At 38.5% G+C, this 15,094-nt stretch overlaps 1 protein-coding gene across 10 annotated transcripts in view; it reads right to left on the minus strand.

Annotated features, from left to right (window-relative positions):
• The window catches only part of CDC42SE2 (CDC42 small effector 2), a 111,183-nt gene that overhangs the window by 81,412 nt on the left and 14,677 nt on the right, over positions 1–15,094 (minus strand). Inside the window, exon 2 of one of the 10 annotated variants that reach the window (XM_040622500.1) lies at positions 13,159–13,196. The exons of 7 other annotated variants lie outside the window; for them this stretch is intronic. The gene's annotated coding sequence lies outside the window, so the exon portion shown is untranslated. Of the gene's footprint in view, positions 1–13,158; positions 13,197–15,094 lie in introns of those variants that run through there. 2 more of the 10 variants (XM_008698974.2, XM_008698975.2) reach the window with 2 other exon arrangements.

Here is a 15,094-nt window from a genome sequence, read left to right on the forward strand (position 1 = left end):
CTACCTTCCCATCTCTCCCTGCTACAGCCAAACACAATGGAATTCTCTGAACTATTTTTCCAGTCTGTTTCTTTCCAACCCAAGAGCCACTGCTCAAGGTCTGGGCACCGCCATCACAACTAAAAAACAGCATTATACATGTTAACAGATCTCCTGGCACATCTTAGCCCCTCCCATTCACTGGCATTTGGGACAGAATGATCCTTTTAAAATGAATGGCTGGTGGTGTTTAATTTTTTTTACTTACAACGGCCATTAATGACTATTACTCTCAGGAACAGTTAATACAGTTTCTAAGGGCCTTTATGACATGGTCCCCAGTTTTCCCTTTAACATCATTTACTGCCTCTTCCACTCAATGCCTCACAACTGTGCCATTCATTTTCAATTTCATTCTGTTCCACGAAACACCAGGTTCTCTCTCTTGTGACTACAGGGCTTCACAGTTGCTGTCCACCTCTGCCTGGCATAGTCTTCAGAACTTCATTTGGCTATCACTTCCTTCAGGAAGCTTTCCCCAACCCCCAAATCTGTATTAGGTGCTCTTCCAGTGTATCAGGCACCTTCCCTTTAGGGCACTTACACTAAAGAAGTTAACAAATCTGTTTGTCGGGGCGCCTGGGTGGCTCAGTCGTTAAGCGTCTGCCTTCGGCTCGGGGAGTGATCCCGGTGTTCTGGGATCGAGCCCCACATCAGGCTCCTCTGCTGGGAGCCTGCTTCTTCCTCTCCCACTCCCCCTGCTTGTGTTCCCTCTCTCGCTGGCTGTCTCTCTCTTAAATAAATAAATAAAATCTTAAAAAAACAAAAAACAAACCAATTCTGCTTGTACCTCCACATCATGAAAAGGAACTTAGGCCTATCATTTCAGATTCACAAGTTCAGGAATATGGCATCTTGTTTTGGGTACCATATCTTAACAGACATTTTTATAAACCAGAACACATCCAGAAAAAGAAAAACAAAGCTGGAGGTATCACAATCCCAGATTTTAAGATACACCACTACGTTGTAGTAATCAAAATAGTATGGTACTGACACATAGACCAATGGAACAGAATACAGAGACCAGAAATAAACCTACACCTACATGGCCAATTAATCTATGACAAAGGAAGCAAGAATATACAGTGGGTGAATGGTGCTGGAAAATGGTGCTAGAAAAATGTGACAGCTATGTGTTAAAAAATGAAACTGGACCATGTTCTTACACCATAACCCAAAAGTAAACTCAAAATGGATTAAAGACCTAGGGGCGCCTGGATGGCTCAGTCCATTAACAGTCTGCCTTCGGCTCAGGTCATGATCCTAGAGTCCTGGGATGGAACCGACCCCCACCCCCACCCCCACCACATCAGGCTCCCTGCTCAGCAGGGGGCCTGCTTCTCCCTCTCCCTCTGCTCCCCTGCTCCTGCTCTCTTTCTCTCTCAAATATATAAATAAGTCTTTTTTAAAAAATGGATTAAAGACCTAAATGTGAGACAGAATCCATAAAAATCCTAGAAGAGAACACAAGCAGTAGTTTCTCTGACATCGGCCCTAACAACATTTTTCTAGATATGTCTCCTCGGGCAATGGAAACAAAAGCAAAAATAAACTACTGGGACTTCATCAAAATAAAAAGCTTTTGCACAGCAAAGCAAACTCTCAACAAAATAGGCAAACTATTGAATGGGAGAAGATATTTACACACCCTTAAAAAATGAGATTGTGCTATTTGCAACAACATGGATGGACCCAGAGGGTATTATGCTAAGTAAAATAGACTGAGAAAGACAAATACCACATGATTTCACTCATGTGGAATATATTAAAAAAAAATGAATAAACAAAAAGCAGAAGTGGACGTACAAATACAGAGAACAAACTGAATGGCTGATGTCAGAGGGGAGGCAAGGTAATGGGGGGACAGGTAAAGTAGGTGAAGGGGAGTGGGTGATAAGGGATACAGCCATAGGATGAGTAAGTCACAGGAATAAAAGCACAGTATTTAGAATATAGCCCACAATATTATAATAGCATCATATGGTGACAGATGGTAGTTAGGCTGGTGGTAAGTACACCATAACCTATAGAGGCGAATCACTTTGCTGTATATGTCAACCTGTGTTAATGTTATACGTCAACTACACTCAAATTTTTTAAAAATATACAATTAGAAAAAGAATAAATCCAGAGAAGAGCTGCAGTGAGAAGTCTGAAAAAAGATGTCCTGTAAGAGTTAAGGGAACTAGAGATTTAGCCCAGCAAAAAACACAGGAGATAGGACAGCCTTCAAATATGTGTAGACCAAAGCATACAGCATGAGAAAGAGGAAGTATTGTGGGTTATCAAAGAGGATGGAACCAAAGCCACTACGTAGAAGTTTCAGAAAGGCAATTTTTGTTTTAAAAAAAGGAAGAACCATATAAAGTATAACTGCCCTCCAAAAGATAGTGGGTTGGCTAGAGAAGTGGTGAGTTCATACTGCCTAAAGTTTTAAAAATAAGGAACACTAAGATGATCGGGGATGAGCCCTAGGTGTGATGTCTAAGTGATGAACCACTAAATTCTACTCTTGAAACCAGTATTACACTATATGTTAACTAACTAGACTTTAAATAAAAACTTGAAACAAAAAAAATTACAAAGATTCCTGCGTTTGAGAGAATGTCAGACTAAGCAATTACTGACAGACCAAATCAATTGTAACATTCTATGACACCTGAATTCATAAAATATTTTAAATATGACTAGGTGGCAGCTGAATTAAAGCACATTACCCTAACCTACCCTATTAAGAACATAATGTCTTAAGATACAAGATTCAAATACTGTTTCACAAAGGAATCAGAGGAATCACTCATTATAAAAAAAGCTCAACACATATTTTCTTCTATTAATTAACATTTCAGAGGAGAAAAAAAGGTACTTTAAGACTGTAAATAAGGAGAGTTTCCTTTTTCTTTTTTTTTTTATGTGACCCTGAGTGGGGGGGGGGCACACAGAAGGAAATCTAAATGACAATTGGTCAGTTTATTCAGACAGAATGCTTATTTCTCAAAGGATAAAAAGGTATCAAAAAGGCTGCTTATTGGGGTGCCTGGGTGGCTCAGTCAGTTAAGCATCTGCGTTCAGCTCAGGTCATGATCCTGGGGTCCTGGGATCCAGCCCCACATTGGGCTCCCTGTTCAGGGGGGGTCTGCTTCTCCCTCTTCTCCTCACCCCACTTGTGCTCTCTCTCTCTCACTCTGTCTCTCTCTCTCATATAAAAAAATAAATAAAAAGTTAAAGAATTTTTTTAAAAGGCTGCTTATTTAAGGAATAACTTTAGAAAGACTTTGTACACTAACAAATACTTGGCTTCTGATTTATACATAAGGAAGAGAAAGGGGAGAAAGAATTTTTAAACTTTTCATAGTGTTTTATAGAATTGTAATGGTCATGGGTACAGAAGAAAAACTGAGAAGAAGGGTGCTACATACTCTGTCCTCTCTGATACCATATTTAATTTTATCTTTGGGTCAAACTGATCTGGAAAAAGCCATTTTTACCTGAGTGAAAACAAAAGTGCAAGAAAATAGGAGGTACATATCTTCATAGTATAACTTTATTAACAAGTACAAAGTCTAAATTGGTCATTCTGCGTCATCTCTAACTCACTATTTACACTCCCCATACTTTTATTCTACAACACTAAGAGAAAATAATACTCTCTTTTCATTAAAACATAACTTGTAATAAACAGACTTAACTCTTAAGTTTGATTTTATTCAGAGATGGGATCTTTTCTCCTTACAGAAAACACTTTTCTATTAAGAGTCTTTAAAAATAAATTTGTGAAACATTATCTTTCCATACGACTTTACAAAACACTTTTGTATACATGGAAGGCTACAACAGGAAAAAAAACAAGCATGTATTTGGGGTTGAATACGTCCATTTCCCTCTACTGCTCCCCAAAAAAGACATGTTGAAGTCCTAACCTTCACTACCTCTGAATACGACTTTATGTGGAAACGGGAGTGTTGCAGATGTAATTAGTTAAAATGAAGTCATACTGCAGGGGGGTGGGCCCCTAATCCACCATAATTGGTATCTTTGTAAGAAGGCAGCCATGGGAAGACACAAACAGGGAGAATGCTATGTGATGAGGAAGGCAGAGACTGGAATTATGCAGCTGCAAGCCAGGAATGCCAAAGACTGTCTGTAAACCATCAGAAACTAGAAGATGCAAGGAAGGACTCCCCTACAGGTTTCTGAGGAAGCATGGCCCTGATGACACCTTAAGTTTAGATTTCTAAACTCCAAAATGGTGAGACAGCAAATTTCATCGATGGTACCTCATGTGGCAGCCCTAGGAAATGAGTATCTTCCATTTGATTAGAAGAGTGAAAAAACATCACATGAATCTAAACGTTACCATCATAATTGCTACAATCCATTATCCAATGAAAACAGTATTGGCCTTGCTCTGCAACTGTGACTGTCAACAACAAGGTCTCCAGCTCAACGGAACTGAGTCCATCTTTCTATTAACTATTAATTTTATTCACTATCTAGGCTAGACTGCTATCCAGGCCTCTGGGTATTATAAATACATGTTTTCCATCACTTTCTAATTGGGCAAACAGTCCTTACGTTCTTACTTTACATCTTATTTACTCATTTTGACTAAGTAGTATAGTAACAAAATAAATGGGATGTGAATTTTTTTTCAATTAACTCAAAGTTTTTTGGTCTAGGACTTTTTTTAACATTTTATTTTAAATTCGGTACAGTTAACATTCAGTGCTATATTAGCTTTATGTGTACAATATAGTGATTCAACAATTCTATACATAACTGACTGCTCACCACTCTAAGTGGCAAGTATATTCTTAATCCCCTTTACCTATATCACCCCTCCCTCCACCCATCTTCCCTCTGGTAACCATCAGTTTGTTGTTCTCTAGAGTTAAGAGTCTATTTTTTGGTTTGTCTCTTTTCTTTGTTTTTCTTAAATTCCACATGAGTGAAATCATAGGGTATTTGTCTTTCTCTGACTTATTTTGCTTAGCTCCATCCACATTGCTGCAAATGGCAAAACTTCCTTTTTATGGCAGAGTAATATTCCATTGTGTATATACACATCTTCTTTTTCCATTTATCAACCAGTGGACACATGGGTGGAATCTGAATAATATTTTCTTATGCATCTTTCCAATGATATTCCATGCATTTATAAAATTTCATATATAAAATATACAAATTTTTGTGGTAGACATAATGGTAGCATACTCTATTTATCATTCCATACCTTATTTTTATTACTTCCTATATCTGAGATGATTCTTATAGGTATGACTTTTAAGATTTTTTTATTCATTTGAGAGAGCACGTGTGCACGCGCACATGAGCAGGGGGGAGGGGCAGAGGGAGAAGGAGAAGCAGGCTCCCCGCGAGCAGGGAGCTAGATGTGGGGCTTGTCCCAGGACCCTGGGATCATGACCTGAGCTGAAAGCAGATGCTTAACTGACTGAGCCACCCAGGTGCCCTGACATCTGTTTTTGTTTGCTATACAGGAATCCACTGTATTGATGTATCATAATATATTTAACCACACATCTACAGATGGATATTTAGGTTGCTGCCAATATTACCTTTATCACAAATGATGCTCTATTAGCTGTCTTTTTATTGTCTTGTCACTGAGCCCTTCCTTTGCCATCCTATTTATAACTGCAATCTCCTGTTCCCTATCTTGACAGTCCCCACCTTGCTCCCATTTTTTATTTTTCCTCGCAGCACTTGAGGTTATCTGGCATTCTATATATTTCACTCATTCACTGCTTGTCTTCACCAACGAGAAAATAAGCTCTATGAAGACAATTTTAGTTTGCAATGAACTCCTACTACCTAAGTCCCTGGCACACGGCTAGTGCTAAGTGTTTACTGAATAACTCAATGTTTTTATTTAACTCCATAAAAGAAAAACATACATGATAATGAAAAGGGACAATATATCTTCCCTTTAAGGCAAAATATAATAGTTCCAATTTGTCCTCTTTGTCCTGTATTAATTAGCTATATTATGTCAAATGAGATTGCTACATTTTAATTTGATCCAGTTTGATATACTCCGTGAACCCAGGAATGTCTCCATTTATTTCAGCCTATCTCCCAAGGATAACTCTTCCTGATCTTTCTGAATATTACTTAAAGGATGAGTCTCTGCATCTTTTATGTAGTGGCCCTCCCACAATAACAGTATCATTAACAGAAATTTCTTCTACCAGCTGTACATTTTCAATCACCAGAAGAGTGACTCAGTGTGGTATTATTTCTGGTAAATGCAGAGGGTGCTGAAATCTCAACTTATTTTGAGAATGTCAATACATATTTAATTTGCCTTCCTAAGGACTTAAGATGTGGTAAACTGCGTCATGCTCTTGCAGAGCACTCAGTGTGCATTTCAATCAGGCCCTGGCACACTAGGGCCTCAAAGTAGCCACTGACAAATTGCTCACTGGGAAGGAAGGGGAGGATATACTTTATTAAAAAAAATAAAGAAACTGGGGCGCCTGGGTGGTACAGCGGTTAAGCGTCTGCCTTCGGCTCAGGGCGTGATCCCAGCGTTCTGGGATCGAGCCCCACATCAGGCTCCTCCGCTATGAGCCTGCTTCTTCCTCTCCCACTCCCCCTGCTTGTGTTCCCTCTCTCGCTGGCTGTTTCTATCTCTGTCAAATAAATAAATAAAATCTTTAAAAAAAAAAAAAAAAAGAAAGAAAGAAAGAAAGAAAGAACGAACGAACGAACGAACAGGGGTGCCCGGGTGGCTCAATTGGTTAAGCATCTGTCTTTCAGTCAGGTCATGATTCTGGGGTCCTGAGTTCGAACCCCACATTAGGCTCCCTGCTCAGTGGAGAGCCTGCTTCTCCCTCTCCCTCTTCCCTTGCTTGTGTTCTCTGTCAACAAAATCCTAAAAAAACAAAACAAAAGAAAAAACCCAAAGTTCTCATTTTTATATTAAAATTTAACAAATCTATGTAATATACTATAAAAATAACTATGTTCAACCATTCAAATTCTTAAATAACATGTAATATATACAATTACTCAGTATGAAGATCCCCATCTTAAAACAGCTTAGTAGTCAATACAGACAGTCCCTAACTTCAGGATTTTTTGACTTTACCATGGTGAGAAAACTATATACTTTCAGTAAAAACTGTACTTCGTAAATTCTAAATTGTGGTATTTTCTTGGGGTAGTGATACACGGTACAACACTTTCTTGTGATGTTGGGCAGCAGTGGTGAGCCACAGTTCCCGGTCAGCCATGCTATCTTGAAGATAAATGAGACACTTAAAATCATTCGGTTTTTCATTTTCGGCATTCAGTAAATTACATGAGATATTCAACACTTCATTATAAATAGGCTTCGCATTAGAGCTTTTTGCCCAACTGTAGGCTAATGCAAGTGTCTGGAGAACATTTAAGGTAAGGCAGGCTAAGTGATGATGTTTGGTAGGTTAGGTGTATTAAATGCCTTTTAGATCTGGATATCCTCAATTTACGATAATAACCCCATTCTAAGTTGAGGAAGACCTGTACTTTATTCCAAGAGGACACAAGAGCCAATTTCCCTAACAATTTTAATTCCACCCATTCCTGTGTATGTACAACCTGTCAGTTACGAAGAGCCAAATAACCCCTAAACTTAGCAAAGGAATCATCAGGAAGGTTCATGGGTACTGGGTCATGTTTACTACATCATAGATGTAAATGAGAACCTTGACCTTTTACATGTATTTTTCAAACTGTATTTCTGAAACAGGTAAGAGTCTGTATTTAAAAAAAAAAATATGGACATCAAACAGTAATTCTGAGGATTATTTTTTTTTTTTTTAAGAGGGGGGCAGGGGCAGAGGGAGAGAAAGAATATTAAGCAGGCTCTACAACCAGCATGGAGCTCAACGCAGGGCTCAATCTCACAACCCTCACATCATGACTTGAGCCAAATTCAAGAGCAGGACACTCAACCAACAACAGAGCCACCCAGGCTCCCCTGAGATTTACTTTTTTAAGGAGAAAAAGTAGTCTTCCCCTTATTCCTGGTTTCAGTTACCCACCGTCATAAACACATGATCCTCCTGTTGAAATATGATCAAGTCAGGAGTAGCCTAACATTACTTTACAATGCCTATGTAAGTCACCTCAGTTCAACTCTTCACAGAGGCTTTTTTTTTTTTTTTTAATCTCACAGCATCACAAGGATTAGTACAATAAGATATATTGACATGGGGTGCCTGGCTGGCTCACTTAGAAGAGCATGTGACTTTTGATCTTAAGGTGGTGAGTTCAAGCCACACACTGGGTGTGGAGATTACTTAAAATAAAAGGGGGCACCTGGGTGGCTTAGTTGGTTAAAACATCTGACTCTTGGTTTCGGCTCAGGTCATGATCTCAGGGTCATGGGATCCAGTCCAATCTCGGGCTGCATGCTCAGAATGGAGTCTGCTTGTCCCTCTCCCTCTGCTCCTCCCCGGGCTCTATTTATTTCAATAAATAAAATCTTTAAAATAAGTGAATTTTTTTTAAAAAAGCTATTTTGAGAGTAAGAGACCACATTCACATAACTTGTATTACAGTATACTGTTATAATTGTTCTATTATTAGATACTGTTATCAATCTCTTACTGCACGTACCTGACACATCAAACTCTATCATAGGTATTTATGTATAAAAAAATATAGTAACAGAGGGTTCGCTTCTATCCATGATTTCAGACATCCACTTGGTTCTTGAAAATACATACTCCATGAATATGCAGGATTCCTATATGCTGGATGGCTTGTGACGGTTCCCCCACACCCAGGAGTTTTTATACTGATTCATGTTTTCTTCCAGTATTTCTAAGGTTTTCTTTTGTATACTCAACTCTGGAAAATCAAGAACTTATCATGGTATAAAGTATAAGGTAGATAATCAGTTTTCTTCTTTTCTAATTTCTGTACTGGCAATCATATCCATGAGGTTCTGATTACTATGTCCAATGGGCTATAGCATGCTATGAAAACACAATGGTTTCATCACAAAGGTCAGTTCTGCTGTCAAAACAAAGCTTTCAAGCCAAATTTAAAAGGAGGTAATTTACTTAAAAGGATAAATACACCAATACCAATTAAAGCAGAAGATAAGCTATTCCCTTAATTCAAGGGTCTTCAACCCAGTGTATGGTTTGATACTTTCCAGGTACCACAGAGGACAGGTCTGGACAGTTTAAGGAAATGCATTTCCAGATCTCCAACTTCCTTCTATGCGCTTTTCTAAAGCTGATATGCCTTGGAATGCCTGGCTGGATCAGTTGGTGGAGCGCATGACTCTTGGTCTACGGGTCATGGGTGCCAGTGTTGGGCACAGAAATTACCTTAAAAAATTATTTTAAAATGTTTTTTAAATAAACAAAATTGATGTGTCTAGGCATCATTCATTCTTTCTCCACTTTCCCTTTCACAGTAACTCGTCCAAGCTGTAGAAGAAAGCCATACTTATCATCTCAAACCTTAATATGGTACTGACTTTCAAGAAGTCTCCAATGCACCGAAGGCATAACTGACAGAGATGAAGTCTCATTTAAGCAAAGCAAGAAATATTCAAGGAAATTCATGGCAAGACTCCTTGCCTATCAATCTATGTTAGAATTTGGTACTGAAAATACTTGTCCAGAGGTTGTTCAGCACAGGTGTTGCTATTTCTATTAGCATCGCAAACATCAGGCCACTTTAGACAAGAAAACATACACAGCCTCGCTTGTTTGACAGCGAGGATCGACAAATTTTACAGCAGTTCTTTCCAATAAATAAGCAGAACAAACAGGGTCAAGGTGTTTGGCAACATACTCTTTAAAAACATAGACAACATACAATATTCCAGAAATTACATCTTTGGTAATTTCGTAAACTTAAGGTTTTAACATCAGTTTTAAAATTTATGAAGAAGTACAAAGTTTTTCAAAAAAGTTTTAAAGGGTACATATACAAGAAAGTTCAAAGAGAACATTAACTTGCAGACACAGAACAAAAACAGCCCTCTAGACCTAACTAGAACAGCAACAGAATACTATCAGTTCTTTAAAAATAATCAAATTAGAATAGATGGGAGGAAACACTGGGGACCAGCCCTTCAATTTCAGTGCCCAAAAATGCTTATACCAAAACCTAATTCCATGCTCCTTGCAAGCAGTCAATAGGCATCTCTAAAGCAGACTTAGGGAGCACCTGGGTGGCTCTGTCACTTGAGGGCCCAACTCTTGTTTTTGGCTCAGGTCAGGATCCCAGGGTCCTAGGACCCAGCCCCACATCTGGTCCCTGCTCAGCAGGGAGCCTGCTTCGCCCTCTGCCTGCCCCTCCTCCTGCTTCTGTGTGAGGTCTCTCTCTCAGACTCTCTCAAATAAATAAAATCCTTAAAAATAATAAATTACATATTAATTCAATCCTGTGAAAAAACCAGGAATAAGGGAAAAACTTAAGATTTTTTTTTAAGATTTATTTATTTTAGAAAGAGAAGGTGACAGAGAGTGTGAGTAGGGGGAGGGACAATGGGAGAGGGAGGGAGAGAACTTCAAGCAGACTCCCCGATGAGCTCAGAGCCTGAGTCAGGGGTCAATCTGATGACCTCAAGATCATGACCTGAGATGAAATCAAAAGTCGAACTACCAAGGCACCCAGAAAAACATAATATTTTAGTTTTACTCTTCGAAAATATTTCACCTATTCAACCCAGAGGTAAACACAGCATAAAAGAACTTTCTAAGAACACTAATTAGAGTTTATTCCCAAATGGAAATATTACAGTAGACATAACATAAGAGTAAGGGCTCACGTTACAGGAAAAGAAAATTTCCTGAACAAATCAAGTCTAAGGTGGATTTTTTTAATCTTACCATCTTCAAAATACACTGCATGTAAAGAAATACAGCCTTATCACCAAAATATATGAAGGCTTCTGGTGAACGTTAGATAGGTTACTCAAGTAGCACTTGGCATTCATTCTTTCTTTCACTCCTTTTATATGCCTTCCTATATCTCAAGTGCAGGAAAGCTAAAACAAAATAAAACCAGTACACTACATTTTCCAGACTTCAAGTTATAGTTTGCATTCAGCATGTAAATCAGGTTCTTCCAGTAAGAAGGCCTCTTCTGAAACTTGGAAAGCAAAAGAGAAGGAAAGAAAATTATGAAGCTATCCTTCCATCGCTGATTTAAGTGGTAAGCAATGACACAACGAAATCAATATGACTAGAAGCAATTACAGCAACTTTAGTCACCAGATGCAAGCAAGAAGCAGTCACATCACATATTCGGCATTCCTATGATGGGTCCCCAGGCTTCCCTTCCTGATCCTTCAGCTACGGCCTTATGTCCTTTAACATTTAGTCCAGTGATGGTGCTCTGACTCCAACTCTTCCAAATCATCCAATGACTTTTTTAAGTATCAAATTCCCTGTGTAATATATTTTTACCTGAAAATCCTAGAGTACTCTTTGTATCTTGCAAAGAACTCTCACAGATAGACCATGGTTAAGTTTAAAATACACTGTCAGGGTGCCTGGGCGGCTCAGTCAGTTAAGCGCCTGACTCTTGATTTCAGCACAGGTAGCATCTCAAGGGTTATGAGATCCTGCCCAGGGACTGGCTCTGTGCTCAGCGGGGAGTCTGCTTGACATTCTCTCTCTCTGTCCCTTCTGCTCAAGCGATACTAACTTCCATAAAAGCACATTTCAGAGTTGATAGCCGGCTTTTTTAGTCTTTCAAATGTAGCATAAAGTGATTCTCTTAGTAGTCCAAAATGACTTTAATTGTTAGGGCAACATACAATAGTAATATTCCAACACTGAATGATCTTGCCTGAAAAAATTAATCAGTAATACACAATGGAGAGTCTGCTTCTCTGTCTCTCTCTCTCCCTCTGGCCCACCCCCCTGCTTGCACTTCTCTCTTACAAATCTTTTAAAAAATAAAATACAACATATATCCACACAAAAAGTTGCATATGAATATTCATAACAGTATTATTCATAATAGCCAAAATGTATAAACCCAAATACCCATTAACTGATGAATGGATAAATGAAATGTGGTATATCCATACAACTGAGTAACGTTCATCCTCAAGAGAAATCGAGTGCTGATACATGCTATAACACAGATGAACCTTCAAACGTTATGCTAAGTGGAAAAAGCCACTCACAAAAAAACACACACTGTATGATCCCATTTATATAAAATGTCCAAAGGAGACAAATCCAGAGAGACAGAACAGATTAGTGATTGCGAAGAGCTGGGGGAAATGCAGGAATGGGGAATGACTGCTTTTGGGGGTGATGAAAATATTCTAAAATTAGACGGTACCGATGGTTGCACAACACTAACATATACTTTAAAAGGTGGATTACGATATGTGAATAACAATCCTGACACCAATCCTGAGGTGCAGAACACACCAACACCAACCAATTCTCCAACACCACCTGGGTGTCCTGTAATTCAATTCAATCCTAGAGACAGTGCCAGATTCCAAGGCAGGCTAAGGGCTCAGGCCTACAAGACTGCAAGGCCCTTCAGAGGCCAATCCTAAGTCCAGACTGTCACCTGTGCTTCTAAAGTTCCCATGACCCTCTCCTCAGGTCTGATTAATATGCTAGAGCAGTTTACAGAAGTCTGAGAAACATTTCTGTCATCAGATTGCCAGTTTGTTATGAAAGGATATAATTCAGGAACAGCCAAATGGAAGAGATACACAGGGAAAGGAAAAGGGTCCGCAGCTTCCTTGCTCTCTGAGCACGCCACTCCCCAGCACCTCTGTGTGTTGACAACCAGGAAGTTATACTATCCCATCCTTTGGATTTTTATGGAGGCTTCCTTACAGTCATGATTGATTAAATCATTCGTCACTGGCAATTCAACCTCCCGCCCCTGGCCCCTCTCCAGGTCAGAGAGGTGGGACTTAAAGTTCCAACCCTCTAATCGCAGGGCTGGTTCCCCTGGCAACCAGTGGCCATCTTTCTGTGCCTCCCAAAAGTCACCTCATTAACATAACAAAAGACACCTTTATGGCTCTCTCATGAAATTCCAAGGGTTTTAGGAGCTCTGCACCAAGAAGAGGGAAGACTAAATAGATTTCTTATTGTAACTCACAGTATCACATGTATTATCTCGATAAGGCTGCCACAGGGCTAAAAAAAAAAAAAAAGAACAAGAGTGAGGATTATTTCCTTAGGATAGAGCCTCAGAGACAAAAATACCAGTCTTTGATATATGCCAAAATGCTTTTGAAAAAAAGAGGGTTCTACAGATTTATACTCCCTTCAGCAATAAATTTAGTACCTATGTCACTGTACTCAGGTGAACTGGCACCATTTCTTAAATCCTAAATCTGGGAAGAGAAACTTATTAAAGTTGAACACGTTTTTCCAAATTTTGGTCACTTTTTTCTTCTGCAAAGGGTAAATTCTTAGCCTTTAAAATAGACATCTCTGGGGCGCCTGGCTGGCTCAGCTGGAAAACCACGTGACTCTTGATCTCAGAGTTCGAGCCCCGTATTGGGTGTAGAGATTTAAAAGTAAAATAAATAAACAGACATCTTTATGCACACAACTGTTACACTATAAACCCAGAGATTACTTTCTTACCCTTCTGTCAGCAATAATGAACTCAGCTTCACTCTGTTCTACTTCAGCTTTTAACTTTAAAACTTTCCTCGAAGTCAAAATACTTTTTAAAACAGTCTCAAGAACCACTCTTCTAAAACAGGCAGAATAAAAGGACACTACAATATGAGTCCACCTGGGTTACATGAATTTCCAGTTTCCTGACTGCAATTCACTTTAAGTAAAATGTCCAACTGACTCTGGAGATGTTTTAAAATAATATGGAATAGCAAAAAGGAAATGAACTATTTATTAACACTTTCTACAAGCCAAGTACTTAAGGTGTACCTCATTTAATCCTCCCAAACCTATTACCCTCACTTGATAGAGAAAAAATTAAAATCACCAAGATGGAGGCCTCGGTCACACAGCAAATATGTGGCAAAGTTATGGATCAAACTAAGGTGTCCCTAATTCCAAAGTCCCTATTCTTTCTGCCACTTAACAATACTTCCCAAGTCTATCACGCTGAAAATCAGGCATTTTGAACACTAGGTCTGCCATTTATTATGTGACTAATTTCTGAGCTTTGTATGTATCATTTTTTTAAAAAAAAAAAAAAAGGTCTTTATTCACACACAAAAAATACAAAAACGCTAAATATTCGCTGCGAAATCGAAGTTTAAAAATTACCTATTTCTTAAACAGCAAAATGTACAGAATAATTCTAAACACTTTTCTTGAATTAATACCAATACTCACTGAACCTTCCAACATTTAAAAACATGTGATCACTCACTGAAAAACATTTTTTTAGGAACTGCCTATCTTGCCTTCACGCAAAAATGCATCATTTCTCAGTAGAAAAGGCCACATCAACTATAATGCCTTTTATTCTTCTTACCACGAGGCACGTTTTCAGGATTATATGCACCGTCCAGGAAGTAGCACTATGTTAAGAGAAATGACTCCTTCAACTACTTAAGAAGAGATAGAGTACAGGAGCTTGTGAGGAAGCAGTAATACAATACAGAAAAAGATAAGGTAAAAAACAATAAAAACAAGGTGAAAACCAACTTTCTACCCTACCATAGGTAATGAACATAGCTGAAATAAAGGAAAAGTCATTTAAATTATACGACCCTTAAAGGACTCTTCATTAGCTTTAAAAAACTCTACTTTTCATCCCAAACAGCTACTTGATAAGATTAGGGAGACTGATTCACAAAGCATGGAATATACCAATATATAAAAGGGATTCTTCCACAAGGATCTGTATATACATGAAACAGAAATCAACTCAAACATTAATATAAGAAACTAAAACTCTTTTTCCAAGAACTCCCTCACTCATTCTGACATATTAAAAAGGGTAGCAAATATATAATGAAATGGTCACAAACCAGATAAAAGCTTTTAAAAAAAACACATTTTTCTTCTAAAATTATTTTAATATTAAGGCATCCATTGGATTTGGGCAGACC

This window comes from Ursus maritimus, unplaced genomic scaffold (assembly GCF_017311325.1).
Source record: "Ursus maritimus isolate PB19 unplaced genomic scaffold, ASM1731132v1 scaffold_5, whole genome shotgun sequence".
NCBI lineage: Eukaryota > Metazoa > Chordata > Mammalia > Carnivora > Ursidae > Ursus > Ursus maritimus.